Source organism: Ailuropoda melanoleuca, chromosome 15, assembly GCF_002007445.2.
Source record: "Ailuropoda melanoleuca isolate Jingjing chromosome 15, ASM200744v2, whole genome shotgun sequence".
NCBI lineage: Eukaryota > Metazoa > Chordata > Mammalia > Carnivora > Ursidae > Ailuropoda > Ailuropoda melanoleuca.
Genome location: NC_048232.1, coordinates 57,558,139 through 57,583,222, shown reverse-complemented (window position 1 = coordinate 57,583,222; position 25,084 = coordinate 57,558,139). Strand labels below are relative to the sequence as shown.

Below are 25,084 nucleotides of genomic sequence, written 5' to 3'. Positions count from 1 at the left end.
ACATCTTCCCTCTCTTCAAAATAGGTATCCTGTCATGAGAGTTAATCGAATGCAATTTGACTCAACATTTTTTATGTACCTACTCTGATGAGTAAAGCAATGTATTATGTTCTGTCCGTGCTCGAAGAAATAGGTAAGGCAGGTATTTTACCTACAGGAGTTCCAGATCAAGTAGGAGAGAATGAAATGCATAACTGTATGTAGAATGTAAGGTAGAATATAAGAATCCTAATGTTGTATACTTGCCTTTCATTTATGGGTGATTAATTGCTATGTTTTTTGAAATACTGTGGTGAGGGGGCACCTGGGTGGCTTAGTCAGTTAAGCATCGGCGTTTGGCTCAGGTCATGATCTCAAGGTCCTGGGATTGAGCCCCGCATGGGGCTCCCTGCTTGGCCGGGAGACTGCTTCTCCCTCTCCCTCTGCCACTCCCCCTGCTTGTGATCGATCTCTCTTTCTGTCAAATAAATAAATAAAATCTTTAAACAAAAAGAAATACTGTGGTGAGATGAGATGTATTCCTTTTTTTAAAATGTGTACTCAGATTAATAAGAGAAATTCAAAAGCTAAGAGATCCCATCATTTGAGTATTAAGCATTTGTCTTTCATAGGAACCCATTTCAGTATCCGGGTGAATAAAGGAAGCAAGATAAGTACTGAGCAAGATGACAGGTGACTTCCTAAGTGGAACTGACCTTCCCAAATGACACGGAATTCATATTGTTCAGATGCTTGGTAATACAGCTTATAAATATAGAGTTATCCCAAGTTATTTTTTCCTTTAATCTTTATTTTAAATTAAATCACAACTAAAAAAAAATCCTTTTGTTTCAAAAGAAGACCTCTGATGATAACTGTTACAAGGTCATCTCCACAAAGGAAAAATGGGGCTCATCAGACACAAAGTGAACAAGAATGTGTTTTGCTATCAACTCGCTTCACCAGAGTGAAAACACAACCAGAGCAATGCCAGTATAATGTGAGAAAAAACTAAATATGAAAAATCCTTGACCATGACAGACACTTGGATATAAAAAAAAAATTTATAATGGAGAAGCAAGATAATAAATTCATGGTTATAGACTAATGCCATCTGAAATTGCACTTTTCTTTGTAAATATTAATATTTTATTCAGATTCATGTAACATGTAAAAAAATAACACAAAGGATTTTTCTCTTGTGTTTTTATCATTTTTACTTCTTTTGAGAAAATTCAACTTGATTAAAATTTTTTAATCACTTTGCAATTTTCAAGAATGTCTCTCATTTAAAAATTAATGAGTAGAGATGGCATGTGATCAGAACTATGTTTTAGGTAGATTATATTAGCCAACTTTCAAAGGAGTTGTTATGGTAGGTCAAGATTAGAGCTGGAAAAGGAGAGATCAGGAAGGAAGGAGGGAAAAATGGCGTCCACGGATTACAGTACTTACAACCAAGCTGCAGCCCAGCAGGGCTACAGGGCATACACCGCCCAGTCCACTCAAGGATATGCACAGACCACCCAGCCATATGGGCAGCAAAGTTATGGAAACTATGGACACCCACTGATGTCAGCTATACCCAGGCTCAGATCACTGCGACCTATGGGCAGACCACCTATGCAACTTCTTATGGAACAGCCTCCTGCTGGTTACACTACTCCAACTGCCCCCCAGGTATAGAGTCAGCCTGTCCAAGGGGATGGCACTGGTGCTTAGGATACCACCACTGGCTACAGTCGCTACCACCCAGGCCTCCTATGCAGCTCAGTCTGCATATGGCACTCAGGCTACTTACCCAGCCAATGCACAGCAGCTGGCAGCCCCCACACCTGCAAAACCGCAGGATGGCAACAAGCCCGCTGAGACAATCAACCTCAATGTAGCACGGGGGGTTATAACTAGCCCACCCTAGGATATGGAAAGAGCAACTATAGTTATCGCCATGTACCTGGGAGCTACCCCATGCAGCCAGTCAGGGCACCACCTCCTTATCCTCCTACTAGCTACTCCTCTACATGGCCAATTAGTTATGATAGAGCAGTTGCTCTCAGCAGAACATCTGTGGGCAGCCAACCAGCTGTGGACAGCAGAGTAGCTATGGTCAACAAAGCAGCTATGGACAGTAGCTGCCCACTAGTTATCTCTCCCCCCAAGCTGGACCCTACACCCAGTTTCCAAGTCAATATAGCCAACAGAGTAGCAGCTACAGGCAGCTGAGTTTGTTCAGACAGGACGACCCCAATAGCATGGGTGTTTGTGGACAGGAGTCTGGAGGATTTTCCAGACCAGGAGAGAACAGGAACATGAGTGGGCCTGATGACCGGGGCAGGGGAAGAGGGGCATTTGATGTTGGAAGCATGAGCAGAGGTGGGCCAGAAGGAGGACTGGTAGAATGGTCGTTGGAGAGTGAGGTGGTTTCAATAAGCCTGGTGGACCCATAGACGAAGGACCAGATTTTGATCTAGGCCCACCCGTAGCCCCATATGAAGACTCCAAAAACAGTGCAATTTATGTGCAAGATTTAAATGACAGTGGGACTCTAGATGACCCGGCAGACTTCTTGAAGCTGTGTGGTGGTGTTAGGATGAACAAGAGAACTGCACAACCCGTTTCCCATATCTACTTGGACAAGGAAACAGGAAAGCCCAAAGGCAATGCTGCAGTGTTCTGCAAAAACCTACCAACTGCCAAGGTTGCCGTGGAGTGGTTTGATGGGAAAGATTTTCAAGGGAGCAAACTTAAGGTGTCTCTTGCTAGGAAGAAGCCTCCGATGAACAGCATGCAGGGTGGTATGCCTCCCTGTGAGGGCAGAGGGATGCTGCAGCCACTCTGTGGAGGTCCTGGGGGCCCAAGAGGTCCTGGGGGGTCCCATGGGTCACATGAGACGCCGTGAAGGAGATAGAGGTGGCTTTCCCCCAAGAGGGCCCTCGGGAACCCATCTGGAGGAGGAAACTTCCAGAACTGAGTTAGAGACTGGCAGTGCCCCAGTCCAGGGTTTGGAAACCAGAACATTGCCTGGAGAACAGAATGCAACCAGTGAAAGGCCTCAAAGCTTGAAGGCTTCCTTCCACTACCCTTTCCACCCCTGGGCGGTGACTATGGTAGAGGCGGCCTGAGTGACATGTGGGGAGAAAGAGGCGGCCTCATGGACCGCAGTGGTCCTGGTGGGATGTTCAGAAGTGGTCATGGTGGAGACAGAGGGGGCTTCTTTGGTGGCTAGGGCATGGACCAAGGTGGCTTTGGTGGAGGAAGATGGAGAGCCCTTGTGGGCCCCCTGGACTTTGATGGAACAGATGGGAGGAAGAGGCGGGTGTGGAGGACCTGGAAAAATGGATAAAGGCGAGCACCATCAGGAATGCAGAGACTGGCCCTACTAGACGCAGAGATCCCGCACAGCTGCATTGACTACAGATTTATTTTTTAAACCAGAAAATGTTTTAAATTTATAATTCCATATTTATGATGTTGGTCACAACATTATGATTATTCCTTATCTGTACTTTGGTATCTTCTTTTTATCATTTGTGAAGAAACATTAAAACAAGTGAAATGGTAGTGTGCCAACTTTTTTTCCCCTTCTGCTCCCCCATGGTAAAGGTGTTTACTTTCATTATTCAGCAAACATTTACTGAGTACTACTAAGTGTTAGGCGCTTGATTTCATAGATGACCTGGTCTCAAGGACCAGGTCCCAAAAGAGTGACCATTTACAGGGGGCTCACTCTGTGCCAGCCTAACGGCTAAGCACCTCAAATGCATTACTCATTTAATCCTTACAACTTCCCTAGGAAGGGGAAATTATGCTCACCGACAAATGAGGAGACTGAAGTTTAGGATCCTTAAATAATTTGACAGAAAGCATACAACTTGAAAGTGGTAGAACTGGGTTCACACCCGTGTATGTGACTTTCAAGCCTGTGCTCTATCAACTACCGTCTACAGCACTGCATCACTGGGGGCAAGAGGGTTGAGTGGGGAAGTGGGCCGCAGAGGTTAGTCTGGATTTCATCAGGATAGGTAAGATACTTGAGCTGAGCCTGACCCCTAAAGGTGAAGAATTTTCTTCCAAACTGGGCCAAGATTTTGGCCACTCCAGGAAGCAGCAGGAGCACACTAAGTGTGAAATGGTAACTTCTGGGAACTTGATGGAGCAACTCAGGAGACTGGGATATGAGGAGCTGTGTATCCACTGTTGAGCCTGGAGAGAACTCAGAAGCTTCATATCCTGATCTAAGGAGTTTTCACTTTATCACTAAGGCCCTGGAAGTGTTCTGAGCAGGAAGTTATATGGTAAGATGGACCACATCTCTACCCAGTAAGAAGCTGTCATATTAGGGGGGAAGCATGCAAAAGAGATTTGAAAATAATGAGCACTAATATATCAACAACACATTCATAAGTTTAATTTAGTGTGCATCACACTGAGTATGTCAGTGCTTGAAAGAATGCATAGAAAGGATTGATTAAGGTCAGGAAAATTTTCCTAGAAAAGCTTTGTTAGGAACTTGAGTTTGATATGAGAAATAAGGACAGAAAGAAACATTCAATTGGAAGCAATACAGTCAAAAAGCAAGAAGGAGCAAGTTACACGTGAGAAGGGGAGTGGGGCTGTCAAAATAAGAGTTGGAATATAAGAATGTAAGATAGAATTATTTCCTGGTATCTAATTCATTTGGGAATGATGGAGAAAACGGTTGTTATTTCAATACAGAAACAATGTTTCCAGAGAGATTTTAATCAATCCTATCATCACATTACTATATCAGTTAGCCCCTTGAGAAAATTCTCATTTAAAATGCATATGTAGGGGTGCCTGGGTGGCTCAGTCATTAAGCGTCTGCCTTCGGCTCAGGGCGTGATCCCGGCGTTCTGGGATCGAGTCCCACATCAGGCTCCTCTGCTGGGATCCTGCTTCTTCCTCTCCCACTCCCGCTGCTTGTGTTCCCTGTCTCGCTGGCTGTCTCTATCTCTGTCAAATAAATAAATAAAATCTTTAAAAAAATGCATATGTAAGGGCGCCTGGGTGGTGCAGTCAGTTAAGCGTTTGATTCTTGGTTTTGGCTCAGTTAGTGATCAGGGTCATGGGATCCAACTCACTGTAGGGCTCCACACTCAGCCCAGAGTTGGGTTGACATTCTCTCTCTATCTTCCTCTGCCTTCCCCCCACCCTTTCTCGCTCACTGGTGCTCTCTCTCAAATAAATAAATAAATCTTTTTAAAAAAGAGATGCATATGTAAACACATTAACAAAAACATGTTAAGTGATTTCAGTTCTTTGTGAGATGTAAGATGATTAAAACAGATCCTGATTTTAAGGAGTTAAGGAGATAAGCTCACCACACATCCAGAGAAGCATATGACAACAGCGGCTTTTACAAGTGTATATTTATATTGACTAGTGCAAAATAAAAAGTGCAATGTGCAATAAGTACAGAAAAAGTAGTATTGTTTCCTGGAGAAAAGACTTAGAGTAAGCACTCGTGATTTTATTTTCTCTTGAAGTACAGAGAGTTGGTTATATAAACTTTCCCCACAGCGTATTGGGAAAGGTGGTATCTTCTAAGAAATTCTTATCTGAGATAAGGAGGAATCTGCCAAAACCTAGAAAAAGCTCAAGCTGTTTCCTTCTGCTGAGTCACGAGAAAATGAGTGATAGTGCAGAAAGGAACATGAATTACATTCCTAGTAACTTGGAAGCCTGAAGGATTTGGGGCAGGAAGTTTCGAACATACAGGTGGAGCTGTTAACTCTCTAACTGAAAAAAATGCATTTTGGGCACTTGAAATTAAGTCCATCTAGATGATATCAAAAAACTTAATTGTGTTTTCTGGGCTACAGCTCCTCATTTCAGAATGATGAACATCAGGGAAGGAACAGGGAACAAGAGAAATTGAAATAATCTGAAATTCAGTTTTTTCCATATGCTGCTTCCTATAGGAAGGCTTTGAATTCATTTTTATCATCTTTACCATTTTAGATTATTTGTAGTTTGAGTGAAAAGATGGAAAGCATACTTTCATACCTGAGAATATCACAAACATAAAGATGAGAAGAATTGATGGGCTATGGATTCAATTGTATTGTTTGAAAAGAAGACCCTGATTAATAGGACGGAAGCTAAGAAGTATTAATGTAAATTCTCACATCTAGGTTCAGAAGTTAGTTGGACAAGCACAGAATGATTGAAAACTGGCTTAACTGCATTTTCAGTAAGGACAAACACCTGGGTGAATAAAGTTGGTTTTATAATTCTATACAAGCCAACTGTGTGATGTGGCAGCCAAAAATATCTAATGAATCCTCAAACTGCACTAGCAAAATTATAGTGACTAGGGAAAGCAAATTACTAATTCTCTGACTTTTGCTTTAGCCAGACCACATCTGGAGTTATGTGTTAAGTTCTAGGCCCCATGGACAGGTAATTACAGTACACCCCAGGAATATGGCCAGTTGTTAAAGACTATGGAAATCATGAGATGTGAAGAACAGTTAGAAGGAACCGTGTTTAACCTAGGAGAAAAGATACTCACAGAAGCTTCCTTGAAGTCTGAATGACTGTCATATGGCAAAGGGTTTCTATTTACATTGTATAGCTTTTGCATTGTGATTAATGCCAATCCAGGGGCAAATTTCATGGAAAAATATGTTGGGCCAACACAAGGGAAGTTTTTTTAAAAAACTTAAACTGTCCGTCATTACATGGGCTACTTCGTGAAGTCATTCAAAATATTCTTAATAGAGATAGTTGAATATCTGCAGCATGTGATTGAGTCAGCAGCTATGAGCGTGAAAGCCTATTCGTAAATATTTAGGAATTTTGCCAGCTGGTTTGGTAACTTGAAATCAGCAAACTGGGAATATTTATACTAGAGAAGTTGGCAAGCAGCATAAATTAGTATTTTTTTTCTTTTGAGATCCAGTTTACCAGCACACCACTGGATTTTTATAGATGATGTCACTTTAATAGATAAGAGTTTTAACTCTTCCAAATCTAAAAGCCTATGGATGTATTAATACATAGCAGAATATAAGATGAGTTTAGAAAAAAATAAAAAAGAAGTTATATGGGTAGTAAACTCAGGAAAATTTGTAAAAGAGGTTGGAAGTAAAATGTCAAGAATAAATGAAGCATAAATACTAGGGAAGTGGATTATATTCTATGGGAACAGGGAAAAACAGAGTTAGGGAAAACTTTCCAAATATTTTGAATTTGTGAGATTTGTCATTTTGAGGAGAAAAGCATATCTTAGGCATATCTGGGGTTTTTTTTCTCTTATAGAAATAGATATATTAAGGAACAAATGAATTGTTTATATCCAGAAATTGCCAAGTGGATTAACTATGAATTTTGAGTCTAGAATAATTAGACTAGCTTTCAAAAATGCAAATATATTTCACTGTGTTTTTTTGTAGTTACATGTAAATGCTACCTGAGATCATTTCTTCTGTAACATGAATTTATATTCTTCATTCTATAATTTAGGGATGGGCTAATTATTCCTACATTTAATCATAAACATAAATTACCTTAATTCCAGGGGTATTTAAGATTCTTTTCATATGGATGGCCCTTTTGGTATGTAGTTAATTAGTGCCTGGCTTGGATGTTTTTTGTTGAAATAGCCATAATACAATGTTCAATAAAAACAAAGCTCTGTAGTCCCTCATGTTATAAAAATTTAACCATCTCATGCTTCAAAGTGCAATAGCTTTTAAATTAAAAAAAGATAGGGGCGCCTGGGTGGCACAGGCTCGAACCCATAACACGGGATCACGCCCTGAGCCGAAGGCAGACGCTTAACCGCTGTGCCACCCAGGCGCCCCTAAATAAATAAAATCTTTAAAAAAAAGGAATTAAAAAAAGATAATACTTCCAAAATGTCCTTAGTTTTAATAGACTTTTACAGATGTTTTATTTCAAAACAGAAAGAAGACTTTTCCAATTTGAAAAAAGTTTCCTTCCTATTCTCCATCACAGCAGCACAATAAGGAAATAAAAACAGAAAACTCACTATTTATCTCTCCTTTCTTTGAGTAGCTATAACACTATGCATATGCTCCTGGTGGACTAATGACTGAGTTAACACTATGACTCACAGATTATAATTATTTTTGCATTAAATCAAATTCAAATATTTATTAGAGCCTTAAGAGCAATGTCCGTGTCTCATTCAAAATTTGTGCACATACAAACACACACACAAAACAACTTATAAAAACATGCACACAGTACCTATTTAAAAAATATTTTTGAGGGGCGCCTGGGTGGCACAGCGGTTAAGCGTCTGCCTTCGGCTCAGGGCGTGATCCCGGCGTTATGGTATCGAGCCCCACATCAGGCTCCTCTGCTATGAGCCTGCTTCTTCCTCTCCCACTCCCCCTGCTTGTGTTCCCTCTCTCGCTAGCTGTCTCTATCTCTGTCAAATAAATAAAATATTTAAAAAAAATAAAAAAAAATATTTTTGAATGAGGGGGCTAGTTTACTCAAGCTTCCGTTAAAGAACACAAGCAGCATGCTGTTTTTTGTGGATATATTCAGAAGCAACATAAGCCCATTCCTCTACTATGTTCCTATAGTCTGTGACTGCTAGTTTTCTGTTGTCTTCATTAAAAGTGCTGATTTAAAATTTATAGATACAAGTTAAGCCATGATATTTTTGTAGAATGGAATTTTGAAAGAATAAATACTATGTTTAATCAGATCCAAAATACTATATTTGCAATCAGTCCAGCAAAAGAATAAATTTTAATACAAACAATGCACACACAAACATACATGTATGCATAGATACGTATGCATATGTGATACATAACCATACACATACATATATGTGTAAAAGCATTTATTCATTCAACGAATATTTAAAGAGTGCTTACTGTAAGCCAGGTACTGTTTTAAGGAACATTGATATATTCGTCAAAAAAAAAAAAAAAAAAAGAGAGAGAGAGAGAGAAAGATGCTGCCCCAGTGGGGCTTTCATTTTAGTAGAGGAGCTAGCCATTGAACAATAAAATATAACTTTTAGAAAGTGACTAATATTTTTACTAAGAAGGTAATATTTATCATGAAAGGAAAAAAGCAGTGAAAGGGCAAAGTAGCAATAGGAATATCAATTTCATAACTATTTCAGGTAGTAGTTTGGGCCTAGTAAAAGGGTCAGATTCCACATACATTTTTGGGCAGAGTCAGCAAGATTCCTGGCAGAATAAATGGGAAGTATGGGCAAAGGAGTCATGAATGATGCTAATGTTTTTGGCCAGAACAATTACAAAGTGATAGTGTTACTGTCAACTGAGTTGTGGAAGGTTATGCTTATGGCAAGTGTGGGAGGGAAGTACATCAAAAGCATGAATTAGGAAATTCCAAGATAGATGTGATCAAGAATAAGCCCACTACACAAATGACTCAGATTTCAGACTACAGAATGATGTAAGAGCTAACAGAATTTGTCCCAGTGAATTGTTAAAGAGTATTCTCCTCGGTTACCACAAAATAGTAACTAACACGTATTTTATATCAATTAAAAAAAATTATAGAATGTCTGACAATATTTTCCTTTCTATTTTTAAAAATATTATACATATTACACATGCAGTTAAGAAGGTGTCCTTTTTATGGCATAAAATTCCAAGAGAAAGGCATTCTTCAGAAGGGTTGAATATTTTTATGGTGTTAGAGTTAAAGATTCAGCCTATCGACCATTAAACTGTGCTCTTTCCAACTTCTGCTTGTTCTCAGCTTTGTATGAGTTGTGAATTTTCCACACTGGGTAATAAAATGTCATTAGTTTTCATCTTAATTCAGTGAAATTTGTGACTTTATTGACTGAAATTGGAATTAAGCTGACCTTTATACCGTCAACATAAAATGACTTGTTGACCAAATGAATTCCATACCAAGAACAAAGAATCTTTTCAAACTACTGAAGGGAGCAAAGGTTTCTCTAGTACATTACAGTCCACAACCACATACAGGTGAAAATATACCACGTTCCAAGCAGCACAAGGATATAAAAAGTAAACACACCATGATTCTAACCCCCTAACTGCTCACAGTCAGAGGAGATTAGGTAGCCAAGAGGAAACCCAAGGAAGACTGTGCTAAATAAGAGCTTTATAGGATGAATAACCTTCACTGGCGGTCAGAGGAAGCGATTAATTCTGACAATGTGATTGTAATAGCAGAGTGTAACTCGGGTAAGCCTGGGCTTTTCTTTATTAAAATCATATCTCTGCTAGACATTTATTCTTGTTTGAGTTCCTATATTATAAAATCAATGCATTGAACCAGTTAGACTAGGTTGGGCATAGATAGCACAACTATTCTTTTTCATTTCTACCTTTTAGATTCTTTTTTTTTTTTTTTAGATTTTACTTTATTTTTCTAAGTAATCTTCACATCCAATGTGGGGCTCGAACTCACAACTCCAAGATCAAGAGTCACATGCTCTACCAACTGAGCCAGCCACGCACCCCACTACCTTTTGGATTCTTTCTAAAGATTTGCTGTTTTGGTTTCCTTTTCTTAGATGAAGTTGGGTAGATTCCCTAGTTTTTAGAAAACATTTAAATAACCAAAAAATGTAGGCCTTTCTCGTTAAAATACGGATCACCATCCAATTTAATTTCTTTCCTACTTCTGCTCACACATGTCACAGGGAAAGAAAGTCATGATTGACTTCATTCTTTTTTTTCTTTTGATACACTTCTTACCTCACATTTCTGGTCTCTATAGTGTCAGGTACTGGTGAGTAGAGGATTGGTGAAAGGGCAGAAAAAAGACCTTACGTGATGGATTCAGCTGTAACTTAATGTTGGGTCTTTGTATTGGATGCTGGCTTTTTTCTCCCCTGGGATGCTTTTTCCTCCCACAGCATCCCCTGTTGGCACTTTAATGTTGCAGGGTAATGCTTGCCAAAGGAATGCAGCTTGCTCCTACAGCTCAAGAAAGCCCACTGTGTCAATTTCCAATTCTGTGTTCAGTAACTGTGTGGTGCTAACATCAAATCCACCACAGTGGGAATATTTACATAATGGAAATAGGCAAATGCTACAAATCAGCATTGTCTACAATAGCTAAACTGTGGAAGGAACCGAGATGCCCTTCAACAGACGAATGGATAAAGAAGATGTGGTCCATATATACAATGGAATATTACTCAGCCATCAGAAAGAACGATTACCCAACATTTACAGCAACATGGACAGGACTGGAGGAGATTATGCTAAGTGAAATAAGTCAAGCAGAGAAAGACAATTATCATATGGTTTCACTCATTTATGGAACATAAGAAATAGCAGGAAGATTGGTAGGAGAAGGAAGAGAAGAATGAAGTGGGGGTAAACAGAAGGGGGAATGAACCATGAGAGACTATGGACTCTGGGAAACAAACTGAGGTCTTCAGCGGGGAGGAAGGTGGGGGACTGGGATAGGCCGGTGATGGGTATTAAGGAGGGCACATATTGCATGGAGAACTGGGTGTTATACGCAAACAATGAATCATGGAACACTGCATCAAAAACTAAGGATGTACTGTATGGTGACTAACATCACATAATAAAAAATTATTATTTAAAAAATATGAATCAGAGCTTTTAGAAATTTTGGGGGGAGGTAGGAGCTGGCATGGGGGTAGTGTCTGGTGATTATTAAATTATACTAGCACACCAACTTATATATTGCTTCCTCAGGCCTCTTCAGCTTGTCTGTTGTTCAAAAGCGCTTTTTGAGAGTGATGGCACATACCAGTCATGGTTCTCTTTAGAAATATAATGTAAACTGTCAGAGTTCTTTTAAAGAGTCCTTCGCTCTGGGGGAGTGGGAAGGGAAATAGAATTCTAGCACACATAATGTCAAATCCTTCCCCCAAATCTCTTACTACCAGAAACTGATGTTGATAAAGTGATGGACAGAGGTTCACTTGCATTTTCTTAGGCATTTCTTATAATAGATAGAATTCAGTTTTTTTTTAATCTCCCTCCAGAGTCTGTTTTAATTTTAGTGGGGTTTGAGAAGGGCAGAAAGATAAACCATATTATCAAATGACCATTCTTATTCTGTAAGTCTTAATGCTGTTGCTTTAAAAATCAGAATAATTTAATCTGCCTTCTGGGCTTGTTGTGAAGATTAAAAGCTAAAATTCATATAAAGAACTTAAGACCATGCCTGAAACTGCGTAAGACTGGCCTGTATATGACTTATTTTACAATGCTGAACAGTGGAAATTATGGTACTTGCTTTTTGTGTTAGTTGTGGCTAATAATACTGTTTTGGAGGCAAATAACCCTGTATTATTATTATTATCATTATTATTATTATTATCACATTTAGATTGCTCCCATATATATTATATATATACCTATAGCTATAGTTTCTTTTAAATTTCTGAGGAGTTATTTTAATAACAACTGCTATCTGCTAAAAGTTTTAAGAAGTTTTTTTTCTATTTTATCTAATATGAAAAAAATTAATGACAGTTAAATTTCTTTATAGGGCACTTAATTTATTTTATGAAGTGTTACAACTAGCCATGACTGGAATGCTTATCATATTTTTACAATTCACCATGGCACTTTGGCAGGAACTGGCTATAAACCTTTTTATCCTCTTCCTAGAATCCCATATACATTAGATTTTCACTACATAATTCATAAAAAATTAATTACTTAATATTAAAATTGAGAACACCTGGGAAATGTACATATGAACTATATAAATATTATTAAAATAGAAGAGTATATAATTAACTATCCTTATATTTGAAAAGTAATATCTGACATCTATTGAGTGCTTACCATATGCCAGGAACTGTTCTAAGCTCATAGCATTTCTTTTTATGGAGTGTTCTAGTAGACAGTTTCAAATATTATGCTTCTGCTGCCAGCTTCTGATTCATAAAATTTTAAATTATCTACTTGCTTAATAACTGGTTAGTTTTTCACTCCTCCCTCCCCACCCGTGTGCTTAGTTCCTCTTCATCATACACTACACTCTGACAGAATCTATGATGGTTAATTTTCTGTGTCAATTTAACTTGGCCACAGGGTGCCCAGATATTAGGTGAAATATCTCCTATTTTGACTATTTTCAGACTGAAATGTTAGATTTTTCCAACTTTTAGATTTCAGGTGAAAAACTGGCTCTTCCTGAGTCTTGAACCCTTCAGCCTTTGGACTGGAACCACATCATTGGCTGTCCTAGGTCTCCAGCTTACTGACTGCATATTTTGAGACTTGTCAGTCTCTGTTAATTGTGTGAGCCAATTGATGATAAAAATATGTCATATATGTGAGATATATAAATCTACATCCTACTGGGTCTCTTTCTCTAGAGAACCCTGACTAATACCAGAACCCAATGCCATTCTAGAACAATTTTGTTTAAATAAACATTCAGCATTTGCATTATTAGGACTATGTAACTATTGTTCCCTGGAAAAGCCTGGCTTCTAGGACAGAACTGGGTGGAAGGAGAAGATACTACCACTGTGTACATATACTTCCTTTTCCTCCCTAGTTTTAATTTTTATTTATTTATTTTTTCTGAGAGAAGACTTTATTTATATTTTCTTTATTTTTTCAAATTTTTATTTAACCTGTAGTTATTTAATATATAGTGTAATATTGGTTTCAGGAGTAGAACTTAGTATTCATCACTTACATATAACACTCAGTGTTCAACGCAAGTGCCTTCCTTAATACCCATCACCCATTTAGCCCATCCCCCACCCACCTCAGTTCTCTATAGTTGAGTCTCTTATAGTTTGCTTCCATCTCTTTTTTTTTTCCCTTCCCCTAGGTTCATCTGTTTTGTTTCTTAAATTCCACATATGAGTGAAATCATATAGTATTTGTCTTTGGCTTATTTCACTTAGCATAATATATTCTAGCTCCATCTACAGCATTGCAAATAGCAGTATTTCATTCTTTTTGATGGCTGAGTAATATTCCATATATATTCCATATATATGTAATGTATATTTTTTACATATTCTTACATATTACATTATATATATGTAATACATATATACACATTACATTAGATATGTGTAATATATATTTCTTACATATTCTTACATATTACATATATATATTTAATATAGATTTCTTCTTCTTTATTCATTCACTTTTTCTTTATCCATTCATCAGTCAATGGGGTTTGAGCTTTTTACATAATTTGGCTATTGTTGATAATGCTGCTATAAATATTAGGTGCATTTGGCCCTTTGAATCAGTATTTTTGTATCCTTTGGATAAATATCTAGTACTATAATTGCTAAGTCATAGGGTAGTTCTAGATTTAATTTTTTGAGGAAACTCCATATTGTTTTCCACAGTCACTATACCAGTTTGCATTCCCACCAACAGTGTAAGAGGGTTCCCCTTTCTCCACATCCTTGCTAACATATGTTGTTTCCTGTGTGTTAATTTTAGCCATTCTGACAGGTTTGAGGTGGTATCTCATCATGGTTTTGATTTGTATTTCCCTGATCATGAGTGATATTAAGCATCTTTTCCTGTGTCTGTTGGCCATCTGTATGTCTTCTTTGGAAAAAATGAATAGACATTCATGTCTTCTGCCCATTTCTTAACTTGATTGGTTTTTGGGTGTTGAGTTTGATAAATTCTTTATAGATACGTCATATGTCATTTGCTAATATCTTCTCCCATTCCAAAGTTTGCCTTTCATTTTATTGATTGTTTCTTTCAAAGGTTTTTATCCTGATGACGTCCTAACAGTTTCTTCTTGCTTTTGTTTCCCTTGCTTCCAGAGATGTGTCTAGTACGAAGTTGCACAGCCAAGATCAAAGAGGTTGCTGCCTGTGTTCTCCTCTAGGATTTTGATGGTTTCCTATCTCGTGTTTAGGTCTTTCATCCATTTTGAATTTATTTTTGTGCATGGTGTAAGGAAGTGGTCCGGTTTCATTCTCTGAATGTTGCTGTCCAGTTTTCCCATCACCATTTGTTGAAGAGACCGTCTTTTTTCCACTGGCTATTCTTTCCTGTCTTGTCAAAGGTTAGTTGACCATATAGTTGTGGCTCCATTTCTGGGTTTTTTATTCTGCTCCACTGATCTATGTGTCTGTTTTTGTGTCAGTACCATACTGTCTTAATGACTACAGCTTTGTTATATAGCTTGAGGTCCAGAATTGTGATGCCTCCAGCTTTGCTTTTCTTTTTCAAGATTATGTTGGCTGCTTGGGGTCTTTCCATACAAATTTTAAGATTATTTGTTCTAGCTCTGTGAAAAATTCTGATGCTATTTTGATAAGGATTTCATTAAATGTGTAGATTGCTTTGGATAGTACAGACAATTTAATAATATTTATTCTTCCAATCCATGAACATGGATTTTTTTTTCATTTCTTTGTGTCATCTTCAATTTCCTTCATCAGTATTTTATAGTTTTCAGAGTACAGATCTTTTATCTCTTTGGTTAGATTTATTCCTAAGTATCTTATGATTTTTGGTGCAATTGTGAATGGATTCAATTCCTTGATTTCTATTTCTGCTGCTTCATTATTGGCGTACAGAACTGCAACAGATTTCTGTATGTTAATTTTATATCCTGCAACTTGACTGAATTTGTGTATCTGTTCTAGCAATTTTTTTGTGAAATCTTTCAGGTTTTCTACATAGAGTATTGTATCATTCTCAAATAGTGAAAGTTTGACTTCTTCCTTGCTGATTTGGATGCCCTTTATTTCTTTTTGTTGTCTGACTGCTGGGGCTAAGACTTCCAAACTATGTTAAGTAACAATGGTGAGAGTGGACACCCCTGTCTTGTTCTTGACTTTACAGGGAAAGCTCTCCGTTTTTCCCCATTGAGGATGATATTAGCTGTGGGTATTTCATATGTGGCCTGTATGATTTTGCGGTATGTTCCCTCTATCCCTACTTTGTTGAGGGTTTTCATCAAGAATAGATGCTGTATTTTGTCAAATGCTTTTCCTGAGTCTATTGAAAAGGTCATATGGTTCTTTTCTTTTATTAATGTGGTATATTGCATTGATTGATTTGTGAATATTTAACCACCCTTGCAGGTCAGGAATAAATCCCACTTGATCATGGTGAAAAATTCTTTTTTTTTTTCTTCAAGTAGGGTACACCCCCAGCATGGAGCCCAATGTGGGGCTTGAACTCATGGTCCTGAGATGAAGACTTGAGCTGAAATCAAGAGCCCAACCAACTGAACTGCACAGGCACCAGGTATTTTAATGTACAGTTGGATTCAATTTGCTACGATTTTGTAGAGAATTTTTGTATCTATGTTCATTAGGGACATTAGCCTATAATTCTCCTTTTTAGTGGGGTCTTTGTCTGGTTTTGGAATCAAGGTAATGCTGGCCTTATAGAATGAGTTTGGAAGTTTTTCTTCCATTTCTATTTTTTGGAACAGTTTGAGAAGAATAGGTATTAACTCTTTTTTAAATGTCTGGTAGAATTCTCCTGGGAAGCAATCTGGCCCTGAACTTTTATTTGTTGGGAGATGTTTGATTATTGATTCAATTTCTTTGCTGGTTATGGGTCTGTTCAAATTTTCTGTTTCTTCCTGTTTCAGTTTTGGTAGTTTGTATGTTTCTAGAAATATATCTATTTCTTCCAGATTTCCCAATTTGTTGGCATATAATTTTTCATAATATTCTCCTATAATTGTTTGTATTACTGGGGTGTTGATTGTGAACTCTCCTTTAATGGTGATTTTATTTATTTGAGTCCAGATAAAGTTCTTTTTGGCTAGAGGTGTATCAGTTTTATTAGTTCAACTTCCAGGATTCTTCTCCTGGAATACCATATCATTTTTAACTGAAACGTGGGGATGAGAAGCAAGAGAGACTGAAAATATTCTCCTATTCCTTTTCAGCCCACCTTGGATTTATGCATTTATTCAACAATGATTGAACTCTTATTCTATATTCTATATCTATATTGAATATGCTACATATTGTGAGGGATACAAAGATGTCCCTAAAAAGCTGAGCCTAAAACCCAGTCAGGAAACGGCATTGTGTGAATGCCAGTTCAATCAAGAAATACCCTTCCATAGATGCAGAATTTAACTCAGGATCTAAGTCATTAGGGAATGTAAAAAATTTTTTTAAAATTATATCTGTATCTATAGATATCTTTTTAAACAACACAAAGTATTAAACCATGAATATTTTTAAAGTAGTTATTATCTGAGAAGTCCATAGGTGATTATTACAGTTTAATGGCAACCTGTGCTACAAGTTCTTAAATGTTAATTCATTAAGAAATGGAGGACCACAGACATTATTATGTTAATGATCTACATTATTTGCAAAGATTTTTCTTGTAAGATTGTTAGAGTTTAGGGCAACAGAACAATGCTAAGGAAATGTCAAAATAATGAACCCCCCGCCCTCCAAAAAAGCCTTTAAATGCAGAGGATGAATAGTTATACCAAAGATACTGGTAAAATTTATATAAAAGAGTGAACCACTTAAGTCCTGATAAATCATGAGTAGTTCATGAAGAGCTAATAAATAGAAGTAAAACAAAGAGCACAAATGTTTTTAAGGAAGTTTTTATACTGTTCCCCTAGTGTTCATGCTCACTAACTCATTGCTGAGAATAGCTGCTTTTATGGGCTGTCTTTCCAAAGGTCACACAGGAAAGAACCAAGAGAGGCCTTTAGAGTTGCCTGGATCACAGTGACTTTCAAAAAGCAGTTCCTTTGGAGTAGTGACAGTAGACAAGGAAGGAACAAACAGAATGTGGTTACCGTTGCTGACAGCTGGCATGATCCTTGTCTTCATGAAGTTTAATATAAACAGAAAAGGGAGAAGTTAAATATTCCAAGACACAAAGACATTAATGAAAGTAACGAGTTTATTTGTTTTTAAATACAAAAGAAACCTGGTTGTTTGGAAAGCAGTTGAAAAGTCAGTGAAGTGGGAGAGATGGAAGATACTTGAAAGGAAGGAGAGAATTATAAGACAAGAGTCTATGCCAAGTCATCAGGTCAAAGACCAGGTGAGAAGACCGCTGAGTTAGGGATGGAATGAAGTGCTGAGACACAGAGACTGGGTAATGCAGAATAAGCACAGAGAGCGATGTGGAGAAGTGGTAAAGGGTGTGGACCCTGGAGCCAGACAGCCTGGGTCTGAAGCTGAGCCCCTCCCGTTTTTAGTATGCTGTCCCAGGACAATCGTTTTCACTTTTCTGCGCCTCCATTTCCTTACATGTAAAATAGGGCTACTATCAGTATCAGTATCTTGATCGTAGCCTCTTTGTGAGAAGGAAATGTGTGAATACTTAGAAAGCATTCAGAATAGAACCTGGCACATGATAAATCTTAAATGCTAGCTATACTTATTTTTTAAAATTATCTGCTGCACTGGGAGGGTAGAAGAAAGGAAACTGATGTCTTTAAAGAGAGAGAAAAGTCTCGATAGTGGTCTATAGTGTTATGCACACATAGTAAATCCTATTACCACGGTAACATAGAACGGAACACCAAGTAACCAACAGGGTGCTTGCTCTTTTCAGCACTGTTTACTCCTTAAATATTCACAACAAAGCTTTGCGGTAGATCCTACAATTATCCTTGTTTGCAGATGAGGAAACGTATATATTAAGTAACAAAATGGGCATCAGATATCAAGTGAACTCTGGAAGATTATTCTGAACTGCCCTGAAATATAATAAACTCTATGGCCTTTATAATTTGTTTCAAATCTTATTCATATATGAGGATGTTCAGTGAAAGCTGTGAGCAAATTACAGCATTAGCCACACACTACAGAGGTGATGTATTTATTAATAAGTTTGTACAACTGGTACAGGTTAATGATGAAATATGAAAAAAACAACCCACTAGGATCAGCAGAGAAGAAAGGAAAGCTAAGCCAAGGAGTACAGGCTTGATTGTGTATGCAGAAAGGAACCATCCAGTGAATGAAATGTTAAGATATTCTCAGCGGTGAACCCAAGATGAGTCTCTCCCCGCCTCATTACAGAACTCTGTGTCCATGCTGCACTCGTCTGATGGTGCACACATTATGCAGCAACAAATTATCAAATCCATTTATTCTCTCCTCAGGGAAGAGTAACAAGCCCAGACCACCTGCCATATTAACCTTTCCTTTCCTCTCTCTCTCTTTTTTTTTTGTATTAAAGTTTTTGCTTCCCTTTCACTTTTCCTTTCCTCCTCTCTCATAAGCATTCACTTTCCATAGGCTTTGCTGAAATTTACAAGTTTTCCCAGCGCTGCAATTCCAGTTGGTGTATCACTAGCTTTTTTTCTCCACTTATCTGTGATATGCAAGTAACCATCTGCTGTTTGAAATGGCGTCGTTGCCAGCATAAACTGTGAGAGGTAGGCTAGGAAGATTCAAATCTTTTACTACTTTGCAGAGGAGAGAACCTGTTTTAAATATTTCTGAAGGTTGCTTTATATCAAATGCTTGACTTATTTCCATTTGAAGAAGTTAAAAAAGAACTAGGATTGAAAAACACTGATAACACTACCTAGAGGCAGGCAGCCTAGAGATAAGTACCTCACTGGAAAATGTGTTTTTACTGTTGGTTATAAGGCTCTGAAGTTATACAATAGAAGGAACTCTGTAATTGTAGTTTTGTTATTTGTGTGTGTGTGTGTGTGTGTGTGTGTGTGTGTGTTCACAATTCTAATCAAAGCAATACTTTGTGATTGTTTCATGTAACATCTTATTGCATGTTATGTATTAGTTTAACTATTATTTTTCCAGAGCAGCTTTCATTTTATATTTTTCTTAATAGCTAGAGATGACCAGTTGGCCCAATAAGTGGTTTAAATTTGGAATCTTTAAAAAGAGGATGCTCTTCAGACCAGGCTTTGAGGTGTCTGGATGGAAGGGTTATTCTTACCCAGTTGACCTGACTAGACTACAGTCAAAGACAATGCCTTTCTTAGGTCAGATCACAGCTCTCTCACTGAAACTACAAAGCATATATCAACTGCAGCCAGCATACAAAAGTGATCATTATAGCTTATCATATAAAAGATCTGAGAGGGGCACCTGGGCGACTCAGTCGGCTAAGCGTCTGCCTTTGGCTCAGGTCATGATACCAGGCTCCTGGGATCCAGCCCCGCATCAGGCTCCCTGCTTAGTAAGGAGCCCGCTTTTCCAGCTTCTGCTGCTTTATATACTCTCAATGTCAAAAAAATAAATAAAATCTTAAAAAAAAAAAGATCTGAGATTTAGGACTCAAACTACTTGTTACCAAAGATAAAATAGGTGATTTCCATTTTCAAAACATATTTGGGAGAAATCTATCCCTTTGAGAAGCAGAAGGGAAAAGACAGCTCTCTATCTTCTACCTTACAAATTCTCCAGGAAAGTCTGTCCTCGGAAAAGACCATAAATACCTTCCTGAAGCAGCATCTTGGTGCCCAAAGGGAATTATCAAATTGCTTCCTCTGTCTTGACTAGCCACTGAAAAGTTTTTGATAAGAATTTTCAAAAAAATAATAAAGATCATTAAAAGAAGGGAAGCCATAATCATCAGGGAGTCTGAAGTGTATATAGTCATGGTGCTTGAAAGGAGAACAGGGGGGAAAATGTCATAGAACATATGACACTAAATGTCTAGAAGCCACTTAGCATTTAAGCATGCAGTCTTGGAATCTGGGGCAGTGATGAAAATAAAGTTGATTAAAAGGAATCTGCGCATAGAGATTCTGTATATGTTTGATGCGTGTGTAATTTACAAAGGTTTAGGGTGTGACTGTGGGAGCCAGGTCAAGGGCAGCGCTGCACAACTGAGTGTACTCACTGGTCAAGATACTCCAGGTCTGTTTTGAAGTGGCTCTGCTTCCCACCTCCTCTGATAAACAGGATGTTGAGGGAGCAAAAGATTTGCTCATCTGTATAATTTTGCTAAAAGTATACCAAGATATACCCAGCTATACTCTCATGGAGAGTTTAAAATTTTATTCCCAGGGTAGAAAGAAAGAAAAATGTGATCCTGAGGCTCTCCACTCATTGAGTTGGAACACATGTGACACATAGTAGGTGCTCAAAATCTTTGTTGGATGCATTATTGAATGAATGAATATGTCAGGTGGTATCAAAAGCAGTTTCAATGGCATAATGGGAATGAAGATCCGATAATAGTGAGTTAAAGAAAACATAAAAAGACAGAGGGGAGGGGGTGGGGGAATGGGATAGACTAGTGATGGGTAGTAAGGAGGGCACGTATTGCATTGTGCACTGGGTGTTACACGCAACTAATGAAGCATCGAACTTTGCATCGGAATCTGGGGATGTACTGTATGGTGACTAACATAATATAATAAAAAAAAAAAAAGAAAACATAAAAAGAATAGAAGGGAAGAGAGCAAAGAAGGCAATACCGCTGAAGAGTTTTGCTGTAAAAGGGATGAAAGAAATGGGTTAGGAGCTCAAAAGGAAGGTAGAGTGAACTGGATTTTTATTAAAGTAAATTACTTGTTATTTTAGGTGGATATACTACAGTATGTTTGTGCTTTGATAGGAATGATCCAGGCGAGGGGGGAGAATTGATAGTGAGGGAGACAGAGAAATTACCAAATCAATGTCCTTTGTGGAGGAGAAAGGCTGGCCATGAACAAGACCGGCTCCTCCACTGTCCGTTGGTTGCAGGGAACTAAGGGCTATGCCAGCAGATGGATACAGGCTAATGGGCGCTAGAGTGTAAAATTGCATTCTTCTGATTCTTTCCATCTCCTAAGTGTTCGAAAAGGAATCAATGTCATAAGCACAGAATGAGGCAAGAAGTATTTTCAATTTAAGAAAAAAGAAAAGGGTACGAAATAGTCCAGGAAGGTGGGAGGTTGAATGACCATACAAATATCCTGAAATTACCAGGTAACCTTAACAAAATTCTTCTAGTCTTCTTTAAAACTTATTTGCTGATCTTCTCTACCCCTGAGGTTTATTTAGAACTTGAAACTACGTTTACAAGGAAAAACTTCTTAAGAAAAAATCCTATCACATGTTTGGTAATGTTTAAAAGTTACACATTCTTGGGAATGTATTTATCACTATAGTCTTTCGCAATCATGTTCTTTTATAAATATGACAGAGCTGGTGTATCTAGTCAAGCTTTGTATTACTGTTTCTATAGATGAGCAGCTATTTTCAGAACCAGGACTTGACCCTCATTTCAGGTTATATAGATCAGTGAAACAGTGTGCAGACTTCAATTCAATTATAATAATATGGTATTGCAATGTGTTATCAATTGCAATTTTGGACAACTTTGGATATATTTTGATGTTAATATCTTTCTTGTGAATATGAAAATAGAGGCTCAAAAATATCATAACAAGAGAAACAAAATCTGGGAACAGGTGATGTTTGGGTGTCTTGGGCTTCTAGGAGTGAATTAACTGAATTACCTGAAGGTGTTTCTGTTAAGTTTTATTGGTCTGCTCCTCATACCACCTGAGAAATCTGAAGGGGAAAAAAGGTAGAGATTATGGCTAAAAAATCCTTTATATAGGAAAAAAACTGCTATCCAGGGAATAATTTTATATATTGTTACATAAACATATCAACTATAATATTTTTTCTTATCTGCTCAAAATTATTTTATGAAAATTTGGGGAACTGTCAAAAGGTAGATAGGATAATCATATTTCACAGATAAAGTTAAAACGAAACAAAACAAAACACATTTCAGCCCCTGTCTCCTGGCTTAATTTATTAATCTTTCTTCAGACTGAAAATGCCTCTGGTAATTTCTGGCTACAAGAACTGCAATTCTTTCGGAGATTCTGTACAATCTTCATAGAGAATACGATTATTATTTTCACTAGTGTGTGGAATGCACAGAGAATTTATAATAAACTTTCATATGTTCAAGGTCATTACCATCATTAGTTCTGTCTGACATAGTCTTTCAGGAATGTTAACACCTCACGTGAATAAACTGAGGCATAAAACTTGTTGAGGCAGTGAACGGCAAAGCAAACAGTGAATAACAGCTTCCTTCTGCAATCTTGATCCCTGGGAAAAAGAACTCATGGGCGTTATTTTATCTCTGCTAATCCATTATCTTTTATTCCTGTGCTTTGTCTAAGGCACTGAGATATTTTAGAAAAGACTCAGTCCTGGGATCCATGCTAGGAAGGTCCTATAAATGCCTCTGAGAATTCTGGCCTCAGTACAGCCTGACATACGTCAGTCAGGCAAGTGACAGGCTGTCATGTACGGAACACGAAATGACTCACAGTCTTTATCTTAGGGCACAGTTTCAGGGAGAGACGGAGCGGCCATTGGATTAGTGTCATTGCACACCAGCAGTTATTAAGTCTTCTCACTGGCAGACATGGCAGTGGCCTAATAAGGGATTTTCCACTGATTACCCTCTTCTACAAGTAGGAGCCAAGAACATTTTCTCCCTCGAGGAGAGTGGGAATCAGAGGGCAGCGGGGAGACTCAGCAAAGGGAACTCTAAAAGGGAGTTCAAAAGAGTTTCATATTGCATATTGCAAAGGAGAAGGTTATAAAACTCAGGGAAATACCAGATGAGATAAAGTCCTGGTTGCACAAGAAGGAGAATAGGACTAAACATGAGGCAGTGGCAAACATGCATAAATTAGCTGAAATATTTGAGTGGGGAGGCAGATTAGGAGAGGAAATTCCCTGTAGGGATATTTATTTGATCAGGTTGATAGGTTGTTATGCTGGGAAACTGTGAAGGTAAACATTTATAAATCAGTCCAATCCAATGACTTTGGCATGTGTAGTGGAGTGTGATTTATAAGATATATGGATTCAGGCATTTGAACGTGACATATGATTATGGATGATAACTTGATCATCTAATTCCAAAGTAAACATGGTTGGCATTATTAGAAGTTCAGAAACATTTATTGCTTGGTGTTCACATTGACTTTTGAGGATCATTCTTTCAGAGCTTTCTTTAAGAGAGAAATAGGGAGGGAACAGAAAACATGAGTTATTATTTCTGTTATGAATTGAATCATCTCCAAAATTCATATATTAAAGCCCTAAACACCAATACCTCAGAATAGGAGTTTCTGGAAATAGGGCCTTTAAAGATATGATTAAGTTACAATGAGGTCATTAGGGTGGGCCCTAACCCAATATGACTGGTGTCCTTATAAGGAGAGGAGATCAGAACACAGACAACACAAAGAGAGGAGGAGATGAAGATAGGAAAGGCAGCAATCTGCAAGCCAAGGAGAGAGGCCTCAGAAGAAATCAAACATGTTGACACCTTGATTTTGTACTTCTAGCCTCCAGAAATAGGAGAAAATTCACTTCTATTGTTGAAGCTACCCAGTCTGTGGGATTTTGTAGCCCAAGAGAACAAGCCTTTCTTCAGTTTCCTCTGGTTGCTCTCTTCTCAAAGTTAGAGACAACACTTAAGGACTGTTTAACAACTTATTGAGGTTTCATTTACATAAAATGTACATATTAAAGGTAACTTTTGTCACTATAGGCAGTCATTTATCTGCTCCTTGTTACTATCCATTACTTTGCAATTTCCAGAATTTTATGTAAATGTACATGCCCTCTTTTTTTTTTTTTGCCTTTTTTTCACCCAACATAATGAACTTTTCATTCATCCAATTTTGGGTGCATCAGTAGTTTTTCTTTTTAGAGCTGAATGTATTCCACTGTATGGATATATCTTACCTTATGTTGTTTATTTACCTATTGATGGGCATTTTGTGTAAGATTTTTTTTTCCTCTTGTTTGAGAACATTACAAAATAAAGCTATATTCAAAACTTATTTTTTCCATAATCATCAAATATTGATTTCATCAATAGGCACTGTAGCTTGGTAGTTCAAATCTTGTCACTATACATTTTTTTATACATTGGCCAAGTTTCTTATAAGTGCTTGAAGTTTCTGGTGTGTTGTTTTTCTTTTGTTTTTGTTAACACCAGAAGAATACTTAGTAACTAGAAGTGAGTTTCTTTGGTGGAATGAACAATGTTCAAGACAAGTAGACTGTGTAGAAATCTGTAGGAACACATAACCTTGCATGAACAGATAAAACAATGTAACATATCTGATAGTCTGTACCCATCAGAATGATATCCCAGAAAGGGAAGACTGCAGGCCTTATGTTAAG

The 25,084-nt window shown here is 37.7% G+C and overlaps 1 pseudogene; it reads left to right on the top strand.

Annotated features, from left to right (window-relative positions):
- The first annotated feature begins 1,407 nt into the window (after nucleotides 1–1,407).
- Nucleotides 1,408–3,362, top strand: LOC100464693 (annotated as a pseudogene).
- Nucleotides 3,363–25,084: the final 21,722 nt, after the last annotated feature.